General features: G+C 36.2%; 1 protein-coding gene across 10 annotated transcripts in view; it reads right to left on the bottom strand.

Annotated features, from left to right (window-relative positions):
* The window catches only part of PKNOX2 (PBX/knotted 1 homeobox 2), a 3468198-nt gene that overhangs the window by 733137 nt on the left and 2712454 nt on the right, over positions 1-22607 (bottom strand). The window lies entirely within an intron of this gene.

Below are 22607 nucleotides of genomic sequence, written 5' to 3'. Positions count from 1 at the left end.
TAGTAATAAAACTCAGGTTACATTCATAGAGAATAGTAATAAAACTCAGGTTACATTCATACAGAATAGTAATAAAACTCAGGTTACATTCATAGAGAATAGTAATAAAACTCAGGTTACATTCATACAGAATAGTAATAAAACTCAGGTTACATTCATACAGAATAGTAATAAAACTCAGGTTACATTCATAGAGAATAGTAATAAAACTCAGGTTACATTCATACAGAATAGTAATAAAACTCAGGTTACATTCATACAGAATAGTAATAAAACTCAGGTTACATTCATAGAGAATAGTAATAAAACTCAGGTTACATTCATACAGAATAGTAATAAAACTCAGGTTACATTCATAGAGAATAGTAATAAAACTCAGGTTACATTCATAGAGAATAGTAATAAAACTCAGGTTACATTCATACAGAATAGTAATAAAACTCAGGTTACATTCATAGAGAATAGTAATAAAACTCAGGTTACATTCATAGAGAATAGTAATAAAACTCAGGTTACATTCATAGAGAATAGTAATAAAACTCAGGTTACATTCATAGAGAATAGTAATAAAACTCAGGTTACATTCATAGAGAATAGTAATAAAACTCAGGTTACATTCATACAGAATAGTAATAAAACTCAGGTTACATTCATACAGAATAGTAATAAAACTCAGGTTACATTCATAGAGAATAGTAATAAAACTCAGGTTACATTCATAGAGAATAGTAATAAAACTCAGGTTACATTCATAGAGAATAGTAATAAAACTCAGGTTACATTCATAGAGAATAGTAATAAAACTCAGGTTACATTCATAGAGAATAGTAATAAAACTCAGGTTACATTCATACAGAATAGTAATAAAACTCAGGTTACATTCATACAGAATAGTAATAAAACTCAGGTTACATTCATAGAGAATAGTAATAAAACTCAGGTTACATTCATACAGAATAGTAATAAAACTCAGGTTACATTCATAGAGAATAGTAATAAAACTCAGGTTACATTCATAGAGAATAGTAATAAAACTCAGGTTACATTCATACAGAATAGTAATAAAACTCAGGTTACATTCATAGAGAATAGTAATAAAACTCAGGTTACATTCATAGAGAATAGTAATAAAACTCAGGTTACATTCATAGAGAATAGTAATAAAACTCAGGTTACATTCATAGAGAATAGTAATAAAACTCAGGTTACATTCATAGAGAATAGTAATAAAACTCAGGTTACATTCATACAGAATAGTAATAAAACTCAGGTTACATTCATAGAGAATAGTAATAAAACTCAGGTTACATTCATAGAGAATAGTAATAAAACTCAGGTTACATTCATAGAGAATAGTAATAAAACTCAGGTTACATTCATAGAGAATAGTAATAAAACTCAGGTTACATTCATAGAGAATAGTAATAAAACTCAGGTTACATTCATAGAGAATAGTAATAAAACTCAGGTTACATTCATAGAGAATAGTAATAAAACTCAGGTTACATTCATACAGAATAGTAATAAAACTCAGGTTACATTCATAGAGAATAGTAATAAAACTCAGGTTACATTCATACAGAATAGTAATAAAACTCAGGTTACATTCATAGAGAATAGTAATAAAACTCAGGTTACATTCATAGAGAATAGTAATAAAACTCAGGTTACATTCATAGAGAATAGTAATAAAACTCAGGTTACATTCATAGAGAATAGTAATAAAACTCAGGTTACATTCATAGAGAATAGTAATAAAACTCAGGTTACATTCATAGAGAATAGTAATAAAACTCAGGTTACATTCATAGAGAATAGTAATAAAACTCAGGTTACATTCATACAGAATAGTAATAAAACTCAGGTTACATTCATAGAGAATAGTAATAAAACTCAGGTTACATTCATACAGAATAGTAATAAAACTCAGGTTACATTCATAGAGAATAGTAATAAAACTCAGGTTACATTCATAGAGAATAGTAATAAAACTCAGGTTACATTCATACAGAATAGTAATAAAACTCAGGTTACATTCATAGAGAATAGTAATAAAACTCAGGTTACATTCATAGAGAATAGTAATAAAACTCAGGTTACATTCATACAGAATAGTAATAAAACTCAGGTTACATTCATAGAGAATAGTAATAAAACTCAGGTTACATTCATAGAGAATAGTAATAAAAGTCAGGTTACATTCATACAGAATAGTAATAAAACTCAGGTTACATTCATACAGAATAGTAATAAAACTCAGGTTACATTCGTACAGAATAGTAATAAAACTCAGGTTACATTCATACAGGTATCAAATACATGTAAGTAGACAATACGAAAAATACAAAAAAATATTATTATGCTATACCTTTTTTGTTTTTTATTTTTGTTTTTTTGATAGAATTGTGAATAAGGTATGAAGGGGGTAAAGTTTGAATTGCTTCAAAAGGTGTATTAGGGAGGAGGGGAACTAGGTAGGGTCACGGCAGGGGCAAGTTCTGGAGTTGAGTAGATAGGTTTTTAGTTCGTTTTTGAAATGAAAGGTAAGAGAGATACCTTTTCTAATACCATTTCTAAAGTGTTTGTGCAAAAAATATCTGCATTTTAGTTTTCTCTACCTTCTGTGATTACTCTGTGTTTGTGAATTTGTTGTATTTTACTTTTTTGAGAATCTCTTCACCCAGACTGTGACTGCAAATGGTCTGTAGTGATCAGTGTACTACCCTGGTAAACAAACAATAAATAAAATAAATCAATAACTAAATTGTTTAGAAGTAGGGATTACTTCTACAGTTTTTGCACAAAAGTGTCTGTTTTAGTACAGAATAAGGGATTATTTGTGCAGTGTTACCAAAATAACTGTATAGTGCTGATTGTGGGATTATTTTGATAGTGTTTGTATCAAATTAACTGTCTAGTGCAGACACATGGATTATTTTAGCAGTATTTGTACCAAAGTGACTGTTTTGGTGCAAATGCAGGGAATACTTCTGCAGTGTTCTACCAAATTAACAGTTTTAAAGAAGATAAAGAGATTATTTCTGTAAGGCTTTTGCCATACTAAGTGTTTTAGTGCAGAGCCAGGTTTATTTCAGAAGTGTTTGTACCTGTTTTAATACAACTGCAGAGATTATTATGTTTGTAACAAAGTAACTGCTTTATTTGTTTTTAAGTGTTATCTGGTCAGCTACTCTGGTTTACAAATCCTTTTTAGGCATGTCTTAACCTATACAGACAAGAATACAGCAAAATATTTACAATATAAAATCAAACAACACAAAAGATAATATAGGCATGAATAGAACTAGGATTCTGAAGTATAAAATCCAACATAATAATTAAACATATTTACAATTAGATACTAAAGTAGTATACAGCAAAGTAAGAACATAGTGCAAATGTCAACAATGAAACAATTATTGGCATTTTGGACAGAGTTTACTGCTAGAATACAGTGATATGTAGATGCAAAATGTGTAGAAACCATCAGAAAAGTAACTAGTTGCTATACTGGGCTGCAAACATTATTGTTAATGATTTAAAGTTTGCATAGTACATAGTATGATGGATAATACTTGAGCATAGTAGCAGTGCTGCGAGTGATACCCACTGCTACTACCCTTCAGTAGGAATGCAATGTAGTATAGTAATAATCTAAGTCATTGCTGTGTTTCAAAGACAGAAGACATGAGGAAAAATGAAAACCAATGAAAATGACAGCTGTACTTGTATCAGCTATTCAATTGTAAACAGTGTTCATCCGTGTACCTTTTTTCCTTGGAGGGTGTGCTGAAAAAGAGTGACCAGTTCAGTCAAAGTATCTTGGCTAACAAATGGAAGTAACTAAAACTGGACACAATGCAGTTATAAAAGAAAAGAAAGCATTTGGAAATACTAACTTTAACGAGATGCTTTTTCAATAAAGATATAGGAGTTATTCTGTAGAGTTTGTGCCAAAGTAGCTTATTGCAGATGCAGAGATTATTTCTGCAGTACAGATGATGGGATCATTTCTGCAGCATGGTTTCAGCTTCCATTGCTTTGTACTACACTGGATGGTAGCGCTGCAAAGCAAACATGCTCTACATATCAGAAACTACCCTAAACATCTGACAAACAGCATGTGAGAGAACAGTACTCCTCTGATGAGAGTTAACAGAAGTCGATGCAAAAGAACGTGGCTAAAACAGAAATGGAAGAAGTTTAAAAGTACCATAGTTCACCTGTCTAAAAATACATTTTCAGGGGAGACTGCTGGACTTAAACAATTGCTTACTGACCTAATCGTTGAAATTACAAGAGTGAAGGGTCTTGTAGCATCCTAAATAGCTACAGTGAATATCTGTGTATTTTCTCTGTGTTCAAGGGGGTTGTCCAAAGGAAACAATAAGACTCATTCTCTTCACAAGGAATAAAAAAATACTGAGTAAAACAGAAGATCAAGAAGGCTGCTGAGTGTGAAATAACCTAGTTTTACTGCATCTGATTAAAGGGAAGAAATGGAATATTATTAATTTTTGAATCAATTCTTTCTTACTGCTAGTTTGAGTATGTTACTGAGTGTGTATATCATTTTCCCTTTGACCTAAATCGCCACATGGTGAATTCCTGGAAGCCATAAGTATTGCCCTTTGTAACTATTTAGGGAAAAGTGAAAGACTTTGTGCAATTAGGTAAAAGAAAACGTTATTATGGGAAGAACATGCAGTGTTAGTTGCACAGGACATTCCCACAGATGTATATAAGTGGTTAGTTGCTTGTAACTAATTGCTAATTTTTTTATAAACTTCACCAACAATCACCATCCAGCATCCAAGTTCTGCATAAAATATTTATCTGGCATCCAGAGAGATGAGAAAACTAATGTCTGATTTGTTTAAAAAATGAATGCATTGTGGTATATGCTAAGACAATGATTATGATGCTGTTATACTGAAGCAAAAACTTTTATTTTGGGGGGGCTCTTTTTAAAACAGAATAATTGACATTTTTGTGCTAATTTGAGGATTGCCTTACATGACTTATTAAAGCATTGCTTGTGGGTAATAGTGTTAAATTCTGGCTTATTACCTTATTTCCTCAGCTATCACTGGCATGTGACTTTGCTGGCCTCCATTACAGAGAATACACATAACAGAAGCTTTGAGTGGCAACACGATGCAGGAATTGCAGAGTTTTGGTGAGTTTGATGGGAAGAGTACATCTCTGTCATGCCATGAAACAACTAATTCATTCATTATTCTGGGAATCATTCACCAATAAATTCATAGCAGGTGCTGTGATATGAAAGGATTATGGCCTGGTATGTAGTAAGACTTCCAAACTGTGCTTTGGTAAATACTGAGATGACAAGTTTCTGTTTTATCTATATCTGCTATGTTTATATGTACCATTATATTGCAATTATTATGCATACTTTGTTGTTTCATTATCATTGGAGATATTTCCTTTCCATGATTCCATTGAATGTAGGTTTCTCAAATGGACATTCCTGATTAACAAACAAATAAGTAAAATAAATAAATAACTAAACCAATAAGCAGTGAGTCACACATACAGTGCACAGTTTTCTCCTGTTTGCCTGTTTGTTGACACAACATGCATACTTACATTTCAAACATGAGATACCAGATCATTGTGTGGTTATTCTCTTATGGCTGGGTGTTTACTGTGTTTGACACCATGCTTCATCTCTCAAACTTGTAGACCACAGACCGCAAGTAGCCTACAAACACCTAATAGAGACCACAGAAATGTTTCGTTCATTCACTCATTCATTTTTCTGACCAATGCTTTTGCAACTCTGATTAGGATAAAGTGGGCAATCTAAGAATGAATAGACAATAAAGCAAGAAATTGCAGCCATATATCTTCCTTTTCAAACACTAATGAGACATGGCAAGCTAATCCATGCCCTTTTGCCATATAATCCAAGCACTCAAGACTGCTTGTTCTGAGTAACAGATCTCAGTGCTTATCCAATGATCATTAGCCATTGCTACCCAGGGGCTGATGATGATCTGAAGAAAATGTCAACAGAAGCAGATACTGTGATCCCCAGAGAAACAGAGCCCAGTTTAAGGACGCCAATCTTAAATCTCTACTGCAGAGCATGGGTTCAGGTTGCTGAAGGCATGTTTTCACTGCCCAGATGTATCCAATGAAGTTCTGCAGTATGATCCTGCCATGTGTGTGAACATGTTCTCAGTATTAGCATTGCCACACAATATCATAATTAAGAAGCAGGTAACAGCTCCCAGCACACTAGGCAGTGAAGGCTGAGTCAGATGAGGAGTCAGTGGATGATCCAACAGCTGCGAGGTGAACTTGCCAGACTGAGATGGATGCAGTAGGCTGTGGCACAGACAGATTCAGGACAGACAGTCTAATAGCAGTGATTATGCAAATATATGCCGGTAATTATTGTCTCCGAATCACTAAGTTTGCACATTGTGTTTACTGCTAAAACTTTTCATCTTTTTCTACATGGTGTCATGTACTTGTCTATGCACTATCAGGCAGCATTGCACATACACAGTTTCCCCTAAGGCTTGGGGATATATGTAATTCTACATCTTACCATATGGGCATGGAGTCACTTTACTGCATGCTGCAATGCTTTAAACCTATGTTATTAAGTCTAGTAAAGAGCTGCAGGCTGCACTGTGTTTATGTGCATCAGGCTAGTTCAGGTTTTGAGTTTGCATTAAGGCAGTTCTAATCCAGTCAGCAACATAATACTAATAATTCTCAAGTTGTTATTGCTGTGTTCTTTTAAAATACTGTAAGGTAAGTGAAGAGATTTCCATTTCTTGATCTGTTTTTAAGTTCATTTTAAGTAAGTATCTGCTTTAGCAAAGGTCTTTAAGCCTCTGTTAGTAATTCCAGTGAACAGTTGCATTGAAGTTTGCCATTTAAGTGGACAAACTGTCAGCATCTGAGCCCTAGTTTCTTTCTTATGTGGTATATGTGTGTCAGGCTAATCCAGGACTTGTGTTTGCATTAAGGCAGTTCCAGGCCAGTCAGCTGCAGAGCTGTGTTTTAAGAATCCCAAAATTGTTTACTGTGTTCTTTTAAAACAATTATCGGTTTGTACTAGTTCCATTACATTCAGTAGCATATATAAATTAAGATTCTTTTCATTTTCTGACCTATTTTTAAGTTCATTTTACATTTGCATCAGCTTTATTTAGTTATTTATTTATTTATTTATGTATTATCTTTTGTTTATTGTGATGGTTCAACTGCACATTCAGGCCCATTTTTAATCGAGGCCTGGGGAAAAAAAGCTCCATTAAAGTTACAAAAATTACAAAAAATTACAGAGAAAAAATAATTTCAGTTTCTTGACTTTGGAAATAGAGTTTTAGAATCATGCAATGGGGCATACAATCAAGACAGACATAAATACAATTTGATTTCCATAAGAATAAACAGGTTGCATTTTACATATACAGCAATATACAGATTTCATTTACATAGGAGTGATGAAAAGCATTGAACGTCTTTAAGTGTTTATTAGTAATTACAGTAAGTACTGTAGTTGCTCTGTGTTTTATCATTTAAATGGACTAAATGTTAGTATTTACCCCAGTTTATTTCTTATGTGGTGAGTCGTGTGTGTGTGTGTGTGTGTGTGTGTGTGTGTGTGTGTGTGTGTGTGTGTGTGTGTGTGTGTGTGTGTGTGTGTGTGTGTGTGTGTGTGTGTGTGTGAAGCTATGTCAGGACTTGTTTTTTGCATTAAGGCATTTCTAGGCCAGTCAGCTACAGAGCTAAGTTATCTAATAGTTTTTTTTACCCAACCAACAATATTCTAGTTGTGTTCTTAAACCCAATGTATCTGCTATAGTCCGCCCCTTATGATAATTTGACAACATAAGTCCTGCCTTCTCCTCATTTATTGGCTGCTGTCAACAAACATATGCATATCATTTTGCAAAGGCTGTCCTCTTATGCTATTTACCAGGCTTAGAGACGTTTTATATAATTGCTTAATATACTGAGTGCAATGATATTACTTGCATTGTTTTTAATGCTAAATCACTGAGTTTTGCTATAATTATTTTATTGGCTTGTTCTGGTAGCCAGAGGTTTCCAGGCTAGTTATGGGCATTACTTGCCACAGAGGATAAATTCAAGCATCTTGCTAGTGGCTGGTGTGCTCTGCTGAGCTTTTTGTTTCTTATTTTCTGTGTGATAAATAAGGTGATTTTACTGTAAAGCTGCCCATCCCACACCGGAGAGGCTGGAAGCTTTGCATAGTGGCAAGCACTTAATCCCTCAAGTTGTGTTGTATTTTAATTATTTAGGATTTGTGTGAAGAGGCCATGGTTGACACAAGCATGCACACTGCTCTTCCTGTGTAGATCTAAATCACTGGTGTTAGTTAGTTAGAAGTATCTCCAGTAAATAAACACCAGACCCACATAAACAACATCATTTTCAACCCACTTTAATAAGCACTTGGAATGATGGAATTGCCATTGAAAACCACCCTTGTATTCCACCTGGTTGAAGTGTGCATCCTGAGGCAATGCAGAAATATTCTCAACCACCTACTACTTAAATCAGCAAACATAATGTGTGAAGGATGCAGTTACACAATGGAGCCAAGGTCAATCACAAAGCCATAACCAATAGCAATAAGGCGGCCAGCACTGCAAAACGGTGCACTAAACAAAGCATCCACAGCTCCCAACAAACTGATAGACTTACATATGCCAGTTTAGTAGCCCTGAGCCTCAAGGATAGGGGGGATATGTAAATGTCCTAAAATATCCTTGTTCAGCCCATCTATGAGTCTTTTTGTAAGCAAAACATAAGGGCTAAAAACTACCAGGCTAGGCTTCCTAAGATCCACACAGATCATAGCCTAATAAGAACCTATGAACTTATCAGCTAGGACATGCCTAAAAGATAGTGCTGCCATTGTTCATGCCTTACAGCTCACTAAGCTAATACTGCAATTTGGTACATGTATGTGAGAGTCTTTTCACAGGTTGCACAACTGAGTTACTACCATGCTGAGTGGCAGTTGATAAACTGGATCATGGTTGTGGCCACAAGATGCCAGCTATGTTTTTCCTGCTCTTTAGGCTTACTTCAGGATGACGTCATGTTGTTTATCTCCAATTATTTTACAATTATATGTAGCAGAATATAGAACTTTACCCATCACTTAGGCAGTACCCAAGGTGACACACACCAGCATCTACACTGTTTGTGGGCAAGCCTCTGACATTTTAGCTATTTTCAAGCCTACAGTAAATAATCCTAACATTATTAGGTAACAAAATGATTGACTGCCAAGATTTCCACTTTTAAATCATACATTTTTTATAACATTATTAGGTAACAAAATGATTGACTGCCAAGATTTCCACTTTTAAATCATACTTTTTTTATAAATTTATTTACAAAGATTTAAGTTCAGCAAAATAGATCTGTGACACCTATAACTTGCCTAGGAAATATATGGTCATCATTAATATCTGGACTAAGTTCAAAATAAGGTTAACAAATTTTCTCTTATTTTTTTTACTATTTTTTCTTAATATAAAGTACGACATCTGACATATATTCAGGTACATTCATTACCACCCAAATTATATCAAATCACATATGCTTCGCACATGATACATAATGCTAAAACACATCTTCATCATTATAGATATACCTCCATGTTACTCCCTTCCCATCTATGCATACTTCAACTGCCATCATCATGCCTATAGAAAACAATATTCACAAACGTCAACTGCCTCCCCCCACACACACAGTCTGTGCATATAACTGTCTAATCCAATGTCGCCATATATCTTGTCTGGGATGTACTTACTCAATATACAGCTTCTCCACCTTACTTGAAAACTGTCACACCTCTCACCCACTCAACTTCCTTTCAGTCATCCACTTTCTCTCCTTCACTGAGTACTGGGGAAAATCTCCTGTCTTACTTCTTTTCTCCTTTCCTTAACTTCTTTTCAATCACTCCCATCACTTCTCTACTCCTCTATTTCTGCCTCTGTATCTTCCTTTATATTTGCCCAGACTCCAGTCTCTACCTAACTTTTTTAGTCCACTCTCATTTTCTCCTCACATGAATATAATTTCCGCAATAAATCATTCAGCTACTATATCAGTCTCACCCCTTTTGTCCTACTCTAGACCACCCACATACTTTTCCGTACCCGTTCCTCCATCCATCTCTCTCTCTCATCATTCTTAGTCAATCCAACTCTTAATCCTGCAAGGCATACCTCTATTCGTCTTTCTACCAAACCTTTACAAATTCTACCCTGCCTTTGTCCATGGTTTCCCAAGCATTAACAAGCCTTTGTTGTCCCCTCATTCACACCTTTTTCTGCTCATTTCTCCTACTAACTGCAATGACAAGCAACCGTAACTACATTAATTAATATCCAACTTATTTTCTTCAGTGCAACTTACCCTCTATCTCTCTAGATATATCTATATATTCCGCTCTGCACTAAGGATAGCAAACCATCCCCTTAACATTTCAGTGAAGTTTTTGCTAATGACCTCAATCAACACATCTACAGTTCTCCAACTCTTAATCTCTCTAAACTTATTATGAACATGCAATAACTGTTTACATCCATATCCATTGCTTTTTGACTGTACTCATCCACAGTCAGCTATCCATTTCCTTCTCAGCCTCCCACTGAACTCATTTTGACTTTTCATATTTTGCTTTTCTACATCTTCCCGTCATATTTACTACTAATTTGTTTCTTCTGCAATCTAGTGTTTACTATCTATTTGCTGCCCTTTTTGCCTGAATTCTATTTTTCCCTATTCTACTTCTCTTCCCATTTCAGATAAACTAGTCATATATTTGCTTTACTCCTTCCACTCTCCTGCTTTTGATCATGGTTCTGTATGCTGAACAGTGAGCCATTATGTTAACTACAATTACAGACCCTAAAGGCATTATTCTCTGCATCTCCCATCCAACACACTTCCTATATTGCCATATAGCTCACTCCAATTGAATTCTTCTATCTTATTTACAGTCAAAAATACCTTCTACCCTAATGTATCTGTTCAATGTTTTTAGTATATTTCTCCAGTTTCTATAACAAACAGCACAGCCCCTGCCCTGACATTACAGTGAACTTCTGCCCAAGCCACAAAATCAAGAGGTATCCTGCAAAAATCCCAAAAATGATAGTCTCTTCACAAAACCTACCTTAACCCATGAGGGAATACCACAGATTTGGCATTGGCATTATACAGGTATATATGAGAAAAGCTCAACAGATCTTCAATACCACTTTCCCATTTGGAAATAAAACCATAATCACCTTATTTATTGACAAAAGCAAATCCCCAACTTCTATAACTTAATTACATAAAGAGATCTTGTGTAGCCCCTTGCAATACAACCATCTTGTAAAAATCAATATGGAACTCAAGTGGCCTCCTTGCTTTACCCTTTTTAATATGTTTGATGGCTGCAGCCACTTCCCTCACACCTTCTCCTTAGTTCACGTCTTCACTCTCACTTGTCACTTGTCTTTGATTACTTCACAATCTAAGTTCCTCCTCAAACTAACTTCACCTTTTACAGTTCTTCATAACATTTCTTAAACACCTCCATTACTTTCTCACTTCTGTCACTTTTATTACACATAGCCATGACCACAATAACCCATCATTTCTGATACAACTGTGTCAATTGTTATGCCAATAGCCATGCAGCTATATCTCCCCCTTTCTTATGCTTTATTCTTCCTTTTTAAGTCTGGCTCAGTTTCTGATTTTTCTAGCCATTTTAGACATCCCTTCCCTACCCACTGCTCCTTCTGCTCAGTTCCACCATAATCCTTCCTCCTCATTCCACTTTCAATCCATTCCATTCTCTCACTGCAAACATTTCCACAACTTCCACATTCTTCCTAACTACCTACCCAACCATACTTTGTAACCCTCTCACCTGCTCAGACCTCTTCCATTTTCTGAGGTTCCACTTCTACCTTCCCCCTCTCTTCTCCATTTCCCACTGCACCAGCAACACTTCATAATATGAAGTTGACCTCTCCAATGTCTGTCAACCAAACTTCCTTTTCAGATGGCACATCTATAATAATTCTGTTCCTTCAACTTCCTTGCTTTGCATCAACTCTCAAAAAAAGTAAACTGCAATCTGTTCCCAGAAAGTGTCTTCACACATCAGTTATTCCATCTTCCCTCCACATCATTCTCACAACTCTCAGATGCCTTCTAAAAAAATTACTTTCCCATACCTCCTACCTAACTCTGGAGTCATGACAGACATAAAATCTCACTATCACTACCTTACCCTACCATTATTCTGCCTAACCCTGTCCCCCCCCCATCCTCAAAAAAGAAAAAAACTCCCCAAGACCAATGCATTTTTATTTATTGATTGATTGATAGATTGACATTTGATTACTGGGAAAGTCTGACTGGGTAGGAGCCCATTTTCAGTGGAGGCCCAGGGGAAAATGCTTCCAAGTATTAGAAAACACTTTAATAAGTTTACAGTTTTTAAAAATAATACAAAATACAAACAGTTTAAATAATTCTACAAAATTACACATAATATGAAAGCACTTGTTGAGAATATATATAAGTTATATTACAATGATTTAATAGTTAGAGAAATTTTAACCAGGTTCTAGATAAATTAAAGGTACATTAGTGTAATACAAACAGGAATTGCACTACGTAATAAGAGAAAAAACTGGCTTATGGTATATTTAGAGAGAAAGTCAGGGCATTTGGTCATTTCTTCATTTGGTATGGAGTACACCATCAAAAGCATATCTCTTCTCTGCAGAGCATAGTTCAATAACACCCATACTCTCCATGCTTAAGTACACAAACTGCCTCCCATCTCAACAAATTCCCCCTTTCATCTCAAACTTAGCACAATCATAGTGCAACTGTCTAAACCATCCTTCTTTTGTGTTTCCAGTTTCTGTTTTTTTTAGTAAGAACAACATGCCAGTCCTTTCCATTGCCTATTACTTTCTGCTGTTGATCGATGAGTTTACACCAATCTTTACACATTTACCCCTCTACATCTACCAATTGTGTGATCTCTCCTACTATTCCTCCTGAGTTGGGATGAACCAGTCCTCTGATATGAAACTCACCACCCAGCATTGGACATTAAAGGATTATGGCAACCATCCCAGAAAAATGGTCATTATTCCACCATTTTCTCAAGACTGTCTACACATCTGATCCATCAATGATTATGAGTCACACCTGACTTTGATAGTTACCCTGTGAACAGCTGCCACCATCAATTGAGTTTCCTAGACAAGAAAGGTATAGAAGCTAATTGTCAGGCCTTTATTTCATATCACATACTGTCACACACACACACACACACACACACACACACACACACACACACACACACAGCAATTTAGATTCACTAATTTGCATATTGCATGCCTTTGGGGTGTTGTAGAAAACCAGACTACTACAGAAAATCCCGGTAAGTACATGTAGGCCATAAAGGAGGCATCCCAGTCAAGACTCAAACCTCGTGATGCACATTGTACCTCCACAAATTACGTTTTTCATCTTTCCTCACCTTATCACCTCACATATCTTCTGCCTTATCTTGACTTCCTGCACTGTACAGACCCACTTCTTCACGCAGCCTCCATTCACTTACTCCACCTTCCATTGCAGCATATGTCTTCTACACAACAATGTCACCATTCTCTCAAGCGGACACCTAATCAGCACAAATAAACTCTCTGCATAATTCGGCCTATATTTGCATACCTCTCGTAACCCAGATCTGATATGTTCTGTTTTATAATCCTGCTTAATATGTCCCTCCCTCACAAATAGTTTTCATCCTATCCTGCAATTGCACTTAATAGCATGACCCTTTTGTACAATCCAAATAAAAATGTCATGACACTACTTTTACAGTCTCCCTTTGCTTGTTTAAAGATATACACATCTATTTATTTATTTGCTTATTTATTTATTTAATCTTTGTTTACCAGGAAAGTCTGACTGGGATAAATCCCTTTTTCAACAATTTCGAGATTTCTGATATTTAACATAATCTGTCCCAGAAAATGTTTATGTTTGTTCCTGCTAGAAAAAAAAATGAAATAACTGACACCCTGCTTTAACTAAAAATGTTCACTAGGAAGTTCCATTTAGCTTTCTATTTTAAGAACAAAGCGAAAAACACTATTAGCAACAGTGGATACAGTATTTTTGTTAGAAGCAGTATCTTTGTTCCCCCCTCCTACCCTGCTGTCACCCTGTATGAAATGTTGTGTGAAAAGGATATCAGAACCAGCACACACAGTAAGAAGGGCTACTACTATTACAACATAACTAAGTATGAAAGACAGCTTCTTTATGACGAGTGGGAAACAGCAGTATCAGGACTATGAAGCCCGATAAGGGAGGGGTATGGTAATCATGAGCAGTATGGACTACCTCATGTAAAATGTTTCACCTGCTCAACAACAGTAATCAATATAGTAGGGCATCTAGGAATTACTTTAATGTTGCTTATTACACAAATGCTAACTTATTAACTGATATGATTCTGCAACATGCTATTACTCCAGACATTTATAGGTATTTAGTAATAGAAATGACTGTGATACTTTCAATCATCTTTGCTATATCTAAAGTGCATAAAAGTATAAATGACTCCCCTTTTGCTCCTTAGTGTCTGTAGAGGGATCTAAAACATACCCTCTGGCAGTTTACCTTGACAGAAGTCTGAATGCGTTCTATAATAACCACCCATACATAGGGAAAGACTCTTCTTGGGACTTCATATGTAATTTAAATCAACAAGCACTCTCAACTGAAGGGAACTTTGTCACCTTAGATGTGGTGGATTTATTTTCTGTCATCCCACATGTAAAAGGTTTGAAATGCTTCCATGAAGTCCTGTTAACATTTGATTTTATTTCAATGTGAATATTTATGTTTTTATGATACTTATGGAAGCTGAGTCTTAGACAACAACTTCATGCATTTTGAGGGAGAATTAAAAAAAAAAGAGTGGAGTGACTATGGGGGTGGCATGTGCCCCCTGTGTCCCAGTCTAATTATGTTACAATTCTCCTTTTTCCAAATATTTTAATGTATATTTAAGATTTTTGGAATGGCTGTGCGGGGACACTAAGGGACATTCTGGAATACATAGACTGGATCACTTCGTTTTTGAAATTCACTACAATATTCCCATGTAAAAATAAACTACCTAGATATAATTGTCAGAAAGAACATAAAACAGGTATATCTGTTGTAGAACAGAGCATGTGTGCTTTGTCTTTAAGAAGCATATAAAGGACTGAATATGTGTATATAAATAGCAGGCACATGCTATACCCAGTGCCATTTTTTAAGTGCAGCCAGAGAGTGAGCATGTGAGAATGACTACAGTTAGTTTGTATATAAGTTACCCAAGCTAAAGTTAATAAGCTACACCTGTGATGTGTTTGTACATAACAAAGCTGCCTGACAAGAACCCACAAATATTCGTCTATTATATCCTGACTAGATGAGTGACAAGTTGCCAGAACTAGGATTCCAGAGACTGATATTCGGAGCCAGAAAGTGCAGAAATAACAGTGATGGTAAACTAACAGAAATAAGCATGAAAAAGAGCCAGAAAAGAACCAAAGCTAATGAAAACTTGTGCAAACAGTTTATTATAAAAAAAATATAAAAAGGAGCATTACAAGGGCACAAACTGCATTCTTTCAGTCTTTATTTATTTAACATTTGTTAACTGGGAAAGTCTGGCTTGGAACTAAGCCAATTTTCAGAGGAGGCCCAGGGAGAAATGCTCCAGATCTATGTCTCTGTATTCTTAAACAAGTGAGAGGCACAAAAAATATATTAATTAAACAAAATGTTTAAGATTAAGATATTTGATAAAACGATTATCAGAAAAGCAAAATGAGTAAATTTAAAGCAAAACGAGTGTGCTTAAAGCAAAATGGGCATGTTCAGAGTAAAACGAGCACAAGAAACATACAAGGGGCATGAAAAGAGATTAAATGAGCAAAACAAATATAATAAGGGTAAAAAAGGGCAAATTAAGCATAAATAAAGCAAAGCAACTGGATGTTTTTTTGGCAAAGTGCTGCATTTTGGCATAACTACAACTTCATATTGTATCAAGGGCATAACTAGGGTTACTTGAAATATCTCAAAGTGTGTAAAAGTGCTTAGAGTGTGTACTTATTACTGTACATGTATTCTAAAGAGTTTATTGGTGTACAAAATGCAACTATTTTGTGAAGTACAATCAAAGTACAGCCATTTCAAAAAGTTTCATGTGCTGGGTGTGTCTATTAACAAAGTGCTGCCATTACAGAACTGTAAAGAATTATCTAGCAAAGTTCTGCCATTTTGGGGAAGTTTCAGTGTGATGTGTACTGTTTATTTGCAAAGTGCAGTTACTTCAAAATGTTTCTTACTCTGAGCTTCTTCTACCCAGGTCATTCGCACAGTACAGTTATTGGAAATGTTTCTTACACTGATAAGAGGTGATTTCGTGCAGTACAGCAATTTTGAGAGTATTACAGTGCCCGAGAGACTTATTTTGCAAAGTTCAGTTATTCAGAGGCTTGTTGTGCCACTGGGCAAAGTTACAAATACTGGCATAAATTTCTGGCATATGTGTATATGTGTGTGTTCATGCATATTTGCAAAACCCTTCACTGGCATGTGTTAATATGGCAGATGGATTTTCGAAAGCCCTCACCACTTGTATTTGATCAGAATATTGCAGAGAATAGGAGAATATTTGTGCAAGAGTACAATATTTTTATACAAGCATCTTATTCTGACAAAGATGCACATACCAGGGCATTCATTTTGTTAAACCTAGCTGGGTCAGATGCCATTGAAAGAGAGTGTTCATTTGTGTATGCACCAGCAGTATATGAGGAAGAAGGTGAAAAATGTTCATACTGTTGTACAAGCTGAATCAAGGGAAGACCCCGAGTGTTTGAAGTGCAAATTCAGGGAAATGTGCAATCCCCAGACAAATATTACATTAGAGGGGCATTCGTTTTACAACAAGAGATCAGAAACCAGCTTAGATTACTGACCAGAGAAACACAGGTAAAATGTGTCAGTTTGGTGACTTAAAAGACAAGTTAATAAAGGACAGTCTTGTGTGTGGTATTAATAGTGCTGCTGTGAGAAAGATTTTGCATCATGACAGTGATTTAACACTGAGTAAAGCCATTGAGATTTGTCAAATCCATGAAGTTACAGAAAGACACACAAGTATGCTTGCAAGTGACAAGAGCATGGTTTCAGCAGGCTCCAGAGCAAATGTAGATAGTATGTAACATGTGCCAAACAGAGGCAGGGCTAAGCACATGGCAGCCACAGCCCCTACTGGTTTACCAGGGAAACCACATAGTTTTCCAGCAAGGTTTAAGAAAAGAGCACGCTCAGTACAGTTCAGGCGTGAGTCAGCAAAACCCAAATCCAGCTTTATTGTTAACTGTCACAAATGCCGTGCCAATCATGAATCTAAAAGAGAACAATGCTTAGCATTTGGTCAGCAATGCCACAAGTGTAAAAAAAACATTTTTAAAAGTTTTGCAAATCAAGTAAGCCTTACACGGTTACAAGGGGTTACTCAAAAAAGCAAGTTGATCATATAGAAAGCTGCAACCCTACTTTTTATGTAGATGGTGTATCAGTAAATGGTGAAAAAGCTGATGCAGTAAATTTGTTGGCAAAGAACAAAGTGTTTTGTACTGTCCAGATCAATGGTAAATCCACTGAGATCAAAGTGGACACTGGTTCAAAGTGTAATGTTATATCAGCAGATACATTTGCTAAGGTGAGAACTAATGAACAACTCAATGTGGCTGCTAGGTGAAACTTGTTGCTTATGGAAGTGAAGAAATTAAAACCGAAGGCTCAGTAGTGCTTTCATGTTATCTGGCTAGGAACTGTTGCAGCTTGTTATTCTATGTAGTTCAAAGACCTGTGCAGTCATTATTGGGTCCCAGAGACAGTTTGAGAATAAATGTGCTTTCCTGTACCAAAGAAGTTCATCATATAAGCACATATCCTAGTTCCCATTTTTCTGAAGCCATTGTCTCAGAGTATGCTGATGTTTTCGATGACAAGCTGGGCAAACTTCCAGTTGTGTATTCTATGAAGTTAGACCCAGAGGTCAGTCCAGTAGTCAAACCAGCAAGAAAAGTTCCAATAATTATGCAGGATAAAGTCAAAGCAAAGCTGGATAAAATGGTGCAGCAAGGTGTAATTTGTCCAGTTACTGAACCAACTGAATGGGTGTTGTCCATGTTAGCAGCCCACAAGAAAGGCTCAGACAAAATCAGAATATGCGCTGACCCAAGAGACTTGAACAAAGCATTAAAGAGACTGCATCATCCAATGTGTACAGTCAAAGTGGTTGCCCTAATACCCAATGCCACTGTTTTTTTTTCTGTCTTGGATGCAAAAAGTTCATTTGGCAAGTGATGGTTGATCTCAAATCTTCATTACTAACCACTTTCTGTACCCCAGTTGACAGATACAGATTCCTGAGGATGTCATTTGGAATAAATTCTGCAAGTGAAGTCTTCCAGCATGCACTGGAGCAAATTTTTTCAGGCTATCCTTGTGCCATAATAGCAGATGATTTATTGGTTGGAGGCAATGGCAAAGCAGAGCATGACAGAAACCTTAAGAGAGTTCTAGACAGAGCACATGAAGTGAACTTAAAACTCAATCCTCTACAGTGCAAATTCAGACTAGCAGGTTACATATGTAAGTCATTTATTTACCAGCACTGCCTTAAGACCAGACCCATCTAAGCAAGCAGCTATTCTTGAGATGTGAGCAACAGATAATGTTCAAGCTCTACATTTCCTGGGCATGGTCATCTATTTAGGCAAGTTTATACCAGAGTTCAGCGAGTTGATAGCACCTTTAAGAGAGGTAACCCGCAAAAATGTTACATGGTCTTGGTTGAAATAGCACCAGAAGGCATTTGACGACCTTAAGCAGAAAATTGCCACCCCACCTACATTAAGATACTATGATGTCAATAAACCAGTCACTTTATCCTGTGATGCTTCAGAATTTGGTCTTGGCCCAGTTATTCTTCAGGAAGGCAGACCAGTAGCCTGTGCATCTAGAACACTTACTCAAACTGACATGCATTATGATCAAATTGAGAAAAAACTTTTGGCAATAGTATTTGCATGTTCAAAGATTCATGATATCTATGGTCGAGCTATTCAGATTGAAACTGATCAACAACCTCTAGTTACTATTCTAAAGAAGCCAGTGCATTCAGCTCCAGCAAGATTACAAAGAATGATGCTCAAATTGCAAAAGTACAACTTCAAAATGGTCTATAAAAAAGACAAACGTCTTTATCTGGCTGATACCGTATCCAGATCGTCCAGAAATACAACAGAATAGCTTGACGCAGAGAATTTTGACTTTGACGTAATGGCAGTGCGTAAGTTTTCTACCACAAGACTTAATAAGCTGAGAAATCATATGAAGACTGATCCAATTTTGCCAAAGCTCAGCCACTACATGAATGTTGGATGGCCGTCAAAGCAATCTAGTCTACCACATGAAGTGCAAACCTATTTTCCTTACAGAGATGAGATGTTGATGGAAGATGGCATTATTTTCAAAGTTCCTAAAATTGTTGTTCCTGCTTGCTTACAACATGAATATATTCAGATTTTGCATTGTGGTCACCCAGGTTCCGAATCTACCAAAAGAAGGGTGAGAGAACTAGTATTTTATCCTTCACTACTGAAAGATATTGATAAAGTACTTTTTTCTTGTTCAGAATGCAATAGTACTAAACCGCATTTGCAAAGAGAACCACTTCAGCTAAGTCCAGTTCTTGAACTACCTTGGTCAACAGTGGCCATGGACATATTCGAGTGGAACAATCAGCATTAAATAATAATGGTAAACTCTTACTCAGATTGGTATGAGATTGATTTACTACCTAATCTAACATCTACTGTTATTACCAAGTTGAAACGTAATTTCTCAGTCCATGGTAGTCTGCACAAAGTTATTTCTGAAATTGGTACTCAATTCACTAGTCAGATATTTCAGAAATTTGCAAGAGAATGGGACTTTGTACATGTTACTAGTAGTTCAAAATATCCACAGTCAAACGGACTAGCCAAATGTGTAGTGCCAGAGTGCAAAGCAATTACTTGAAAGGTCAAAGCTTGATAATATGATGTCTTTTTGAATTCACTTAATCTTAGAAACATACCATGTGACGATATACTTGGCTCATCTGCTCAGAGACTTCTGTCCAGGCAAACCAAAACAACACTGCCTAAAAGTTTCAGTTTATTGAGGCCTAAAGCTAAAAAAATAACAGAATCATCAGAGTCAATTATTCAGCAAGCATTCTATCCGGAAGTCCAGTTATGATAAATCGAGCAGATTTCTTCATCCATTGAAAGAACGAGAGACAGTAAGGATACAAACAGCAAAAGGTTTCAGCTGGATTGGTTAAGTAACAGGTAGATGTACCAAGCCAAGATCCTACTTCATAGAATCTGAGGGTGTGGAGTACAGGAGAAATCCCAGACATCTTCCTGTACCAAAATCGTTATCGCAGCATTGTTCCTGTGATACATACTCTTCTTAGCGCAATCAAGACAATGTTCCTGTTCCAGAACGTGTTTTACCTTCTACTTCCATTCCTGATGATGTTCCTGATATTCCTAATGTTTAACATTCAGGAGAGACAGTTCCAGTTGCTAAGTCTAATTACCAGTTTTATGTCACATGATTTGGTCATACTTCCAGACCTAATATGAAATACACAGCGATCTGGACTTTGTATTGTTGCACGTCAACTGATGTTTTTAGCACTGCATGATCTATTTCTCAAAGAGGGAGGATGTAGAACAGAGCATGTATGCTGTGTCTTTAAGAAGCATATCAAGGACTGAACATGCATATATAAATAACAGGCATATGCTATACCCAGTGCCATTTTGAAAGTGCAGCCAGAGAGTCAGCATGTGAGAATGAATGCAGTTAGTTTGTATATAAATTACCTAAGCTAAAGTTAATAAGCTACAGTCACAATGTATTTGTACATAATAAAGCTGCTTGAACAGAACCCACAATGACTCATCTATTACATCCTGACTAGATGAGGGACATTTGTTTTGACCATTTACAGGAAACTTGCCTTCTCTAATTTATATCTATATTTTCAAAGTCATCACCCTTTCTGGCAAAATAAAGGTTTGGTTAAAGGCTAGATGTTGTGGGTTGCTAGGATAATTTCTGATGACACTACATTAAAAAATTATATGGAAATGTTGATAGATATGTTTTTAAACAGAGGGCACCCATATCAACTTCTGTCAATACTAAGGGATGAAATCCTGCAGGGCAGGGGGAGCAAGTACCAGTCAATTCTGGGTGAAGGGCTACCAATCATTACCAGTTGTGTTAACTACAAAAAAAGCACCTGTTAACAGTAGCAAATTCATCAGGACATTGATACTAAAGTACGGGTCTGATACCAACACTATAAAATGTATCATGAGAGAGAACTGGAACATTTTTAGTTGCTCTGATGGAGCCATAGAAACATTGGGTGAAGGGTCAGATTTTATATATAAAAGGCATGTAAAATAGAAAGTAAAAATTAGAGTTACAGGCATCAAAGATAAATGGCAGTACAAGCAATATAAAAGGACTAGTGAAATGTGCCACTGTAGACAATGCAAGTTCACTTATACAATGCCAAAACTGAAGCTTAACACATTAAAAATGAACTAATATTTAATGGAAAATATACATGTGAAAGAAAAGGAATGGTCTATTTAGATTTCTATGACTACTGTCACTATTTTTATGTGGGTAAAAAGGAGACAACCATAAATAAGTGTATTTATGAAGACAAGTACAGTAAAGAAAATAAAAATTACAATAATTCACATTTTAGACATACTCAGCAGTATAAAGGGTATTCCCAAGTCTTTGTGTTCTGTTCTGAGCACATTCCTATCCAAGCTTGGGGAGACCCATGGGAAATGAGATCAGAGTACAGAGAACTGAGTTGGCAGCGATGGGTTAACACAGACTAAATTCTTAGATTATATGACACCATATCTTTTAATTGTCTCCTTTCGGCTTATTCTGGTAAGGGGTTGCCACAGTGGAACAACGGTCTACTGAATGATTGGCAATGGAGTTTTATGGTGTCGAGTTGCCAGCCTGGCACCAAACCTTCCACAGAAGGCACACACACACATGCACACTCACACCTAAGGCCAATTTGGAGTGTCCAATCCATGTACATGTCTTTGGGATGTGGGAGGAAACCGAAACACCCGCAGGAAACACATGCGACCACAGGGAGGACATGCAGACTCTGCACAGAAGGCACCCCAGCCGAGAATCAAGCCGGAGAACCTCTTGCTGTGAGATGGCAACGCTATCCGCTGCACCACCGCTGCCGCCTGACACCACATTTTTTAATAGTGGGTTAAAATTAAGAGCTGTCAAATTATGAACTTTAACAAAGATTATGGGTGTTTTCTTTAACTACCTACTTGCTTTTA

Source organism: Protopterus annectens, chromosome 8.part0, assembly GCF_019279795.1.
Source record: "Protopterus annectens isolate FY-2018-M chromosome 8.part0, PAN1.0, whole genome shotgun sequence".
Lineage (NCBI taxonomy): Eukaryota > Metazoa > Chordata > Ceratodontiformes > Protopteridae > Protopterus > Protopterus annectens.
This window is presented reverse-complemented; position numbering and strand designations above follow the sequence as displayed.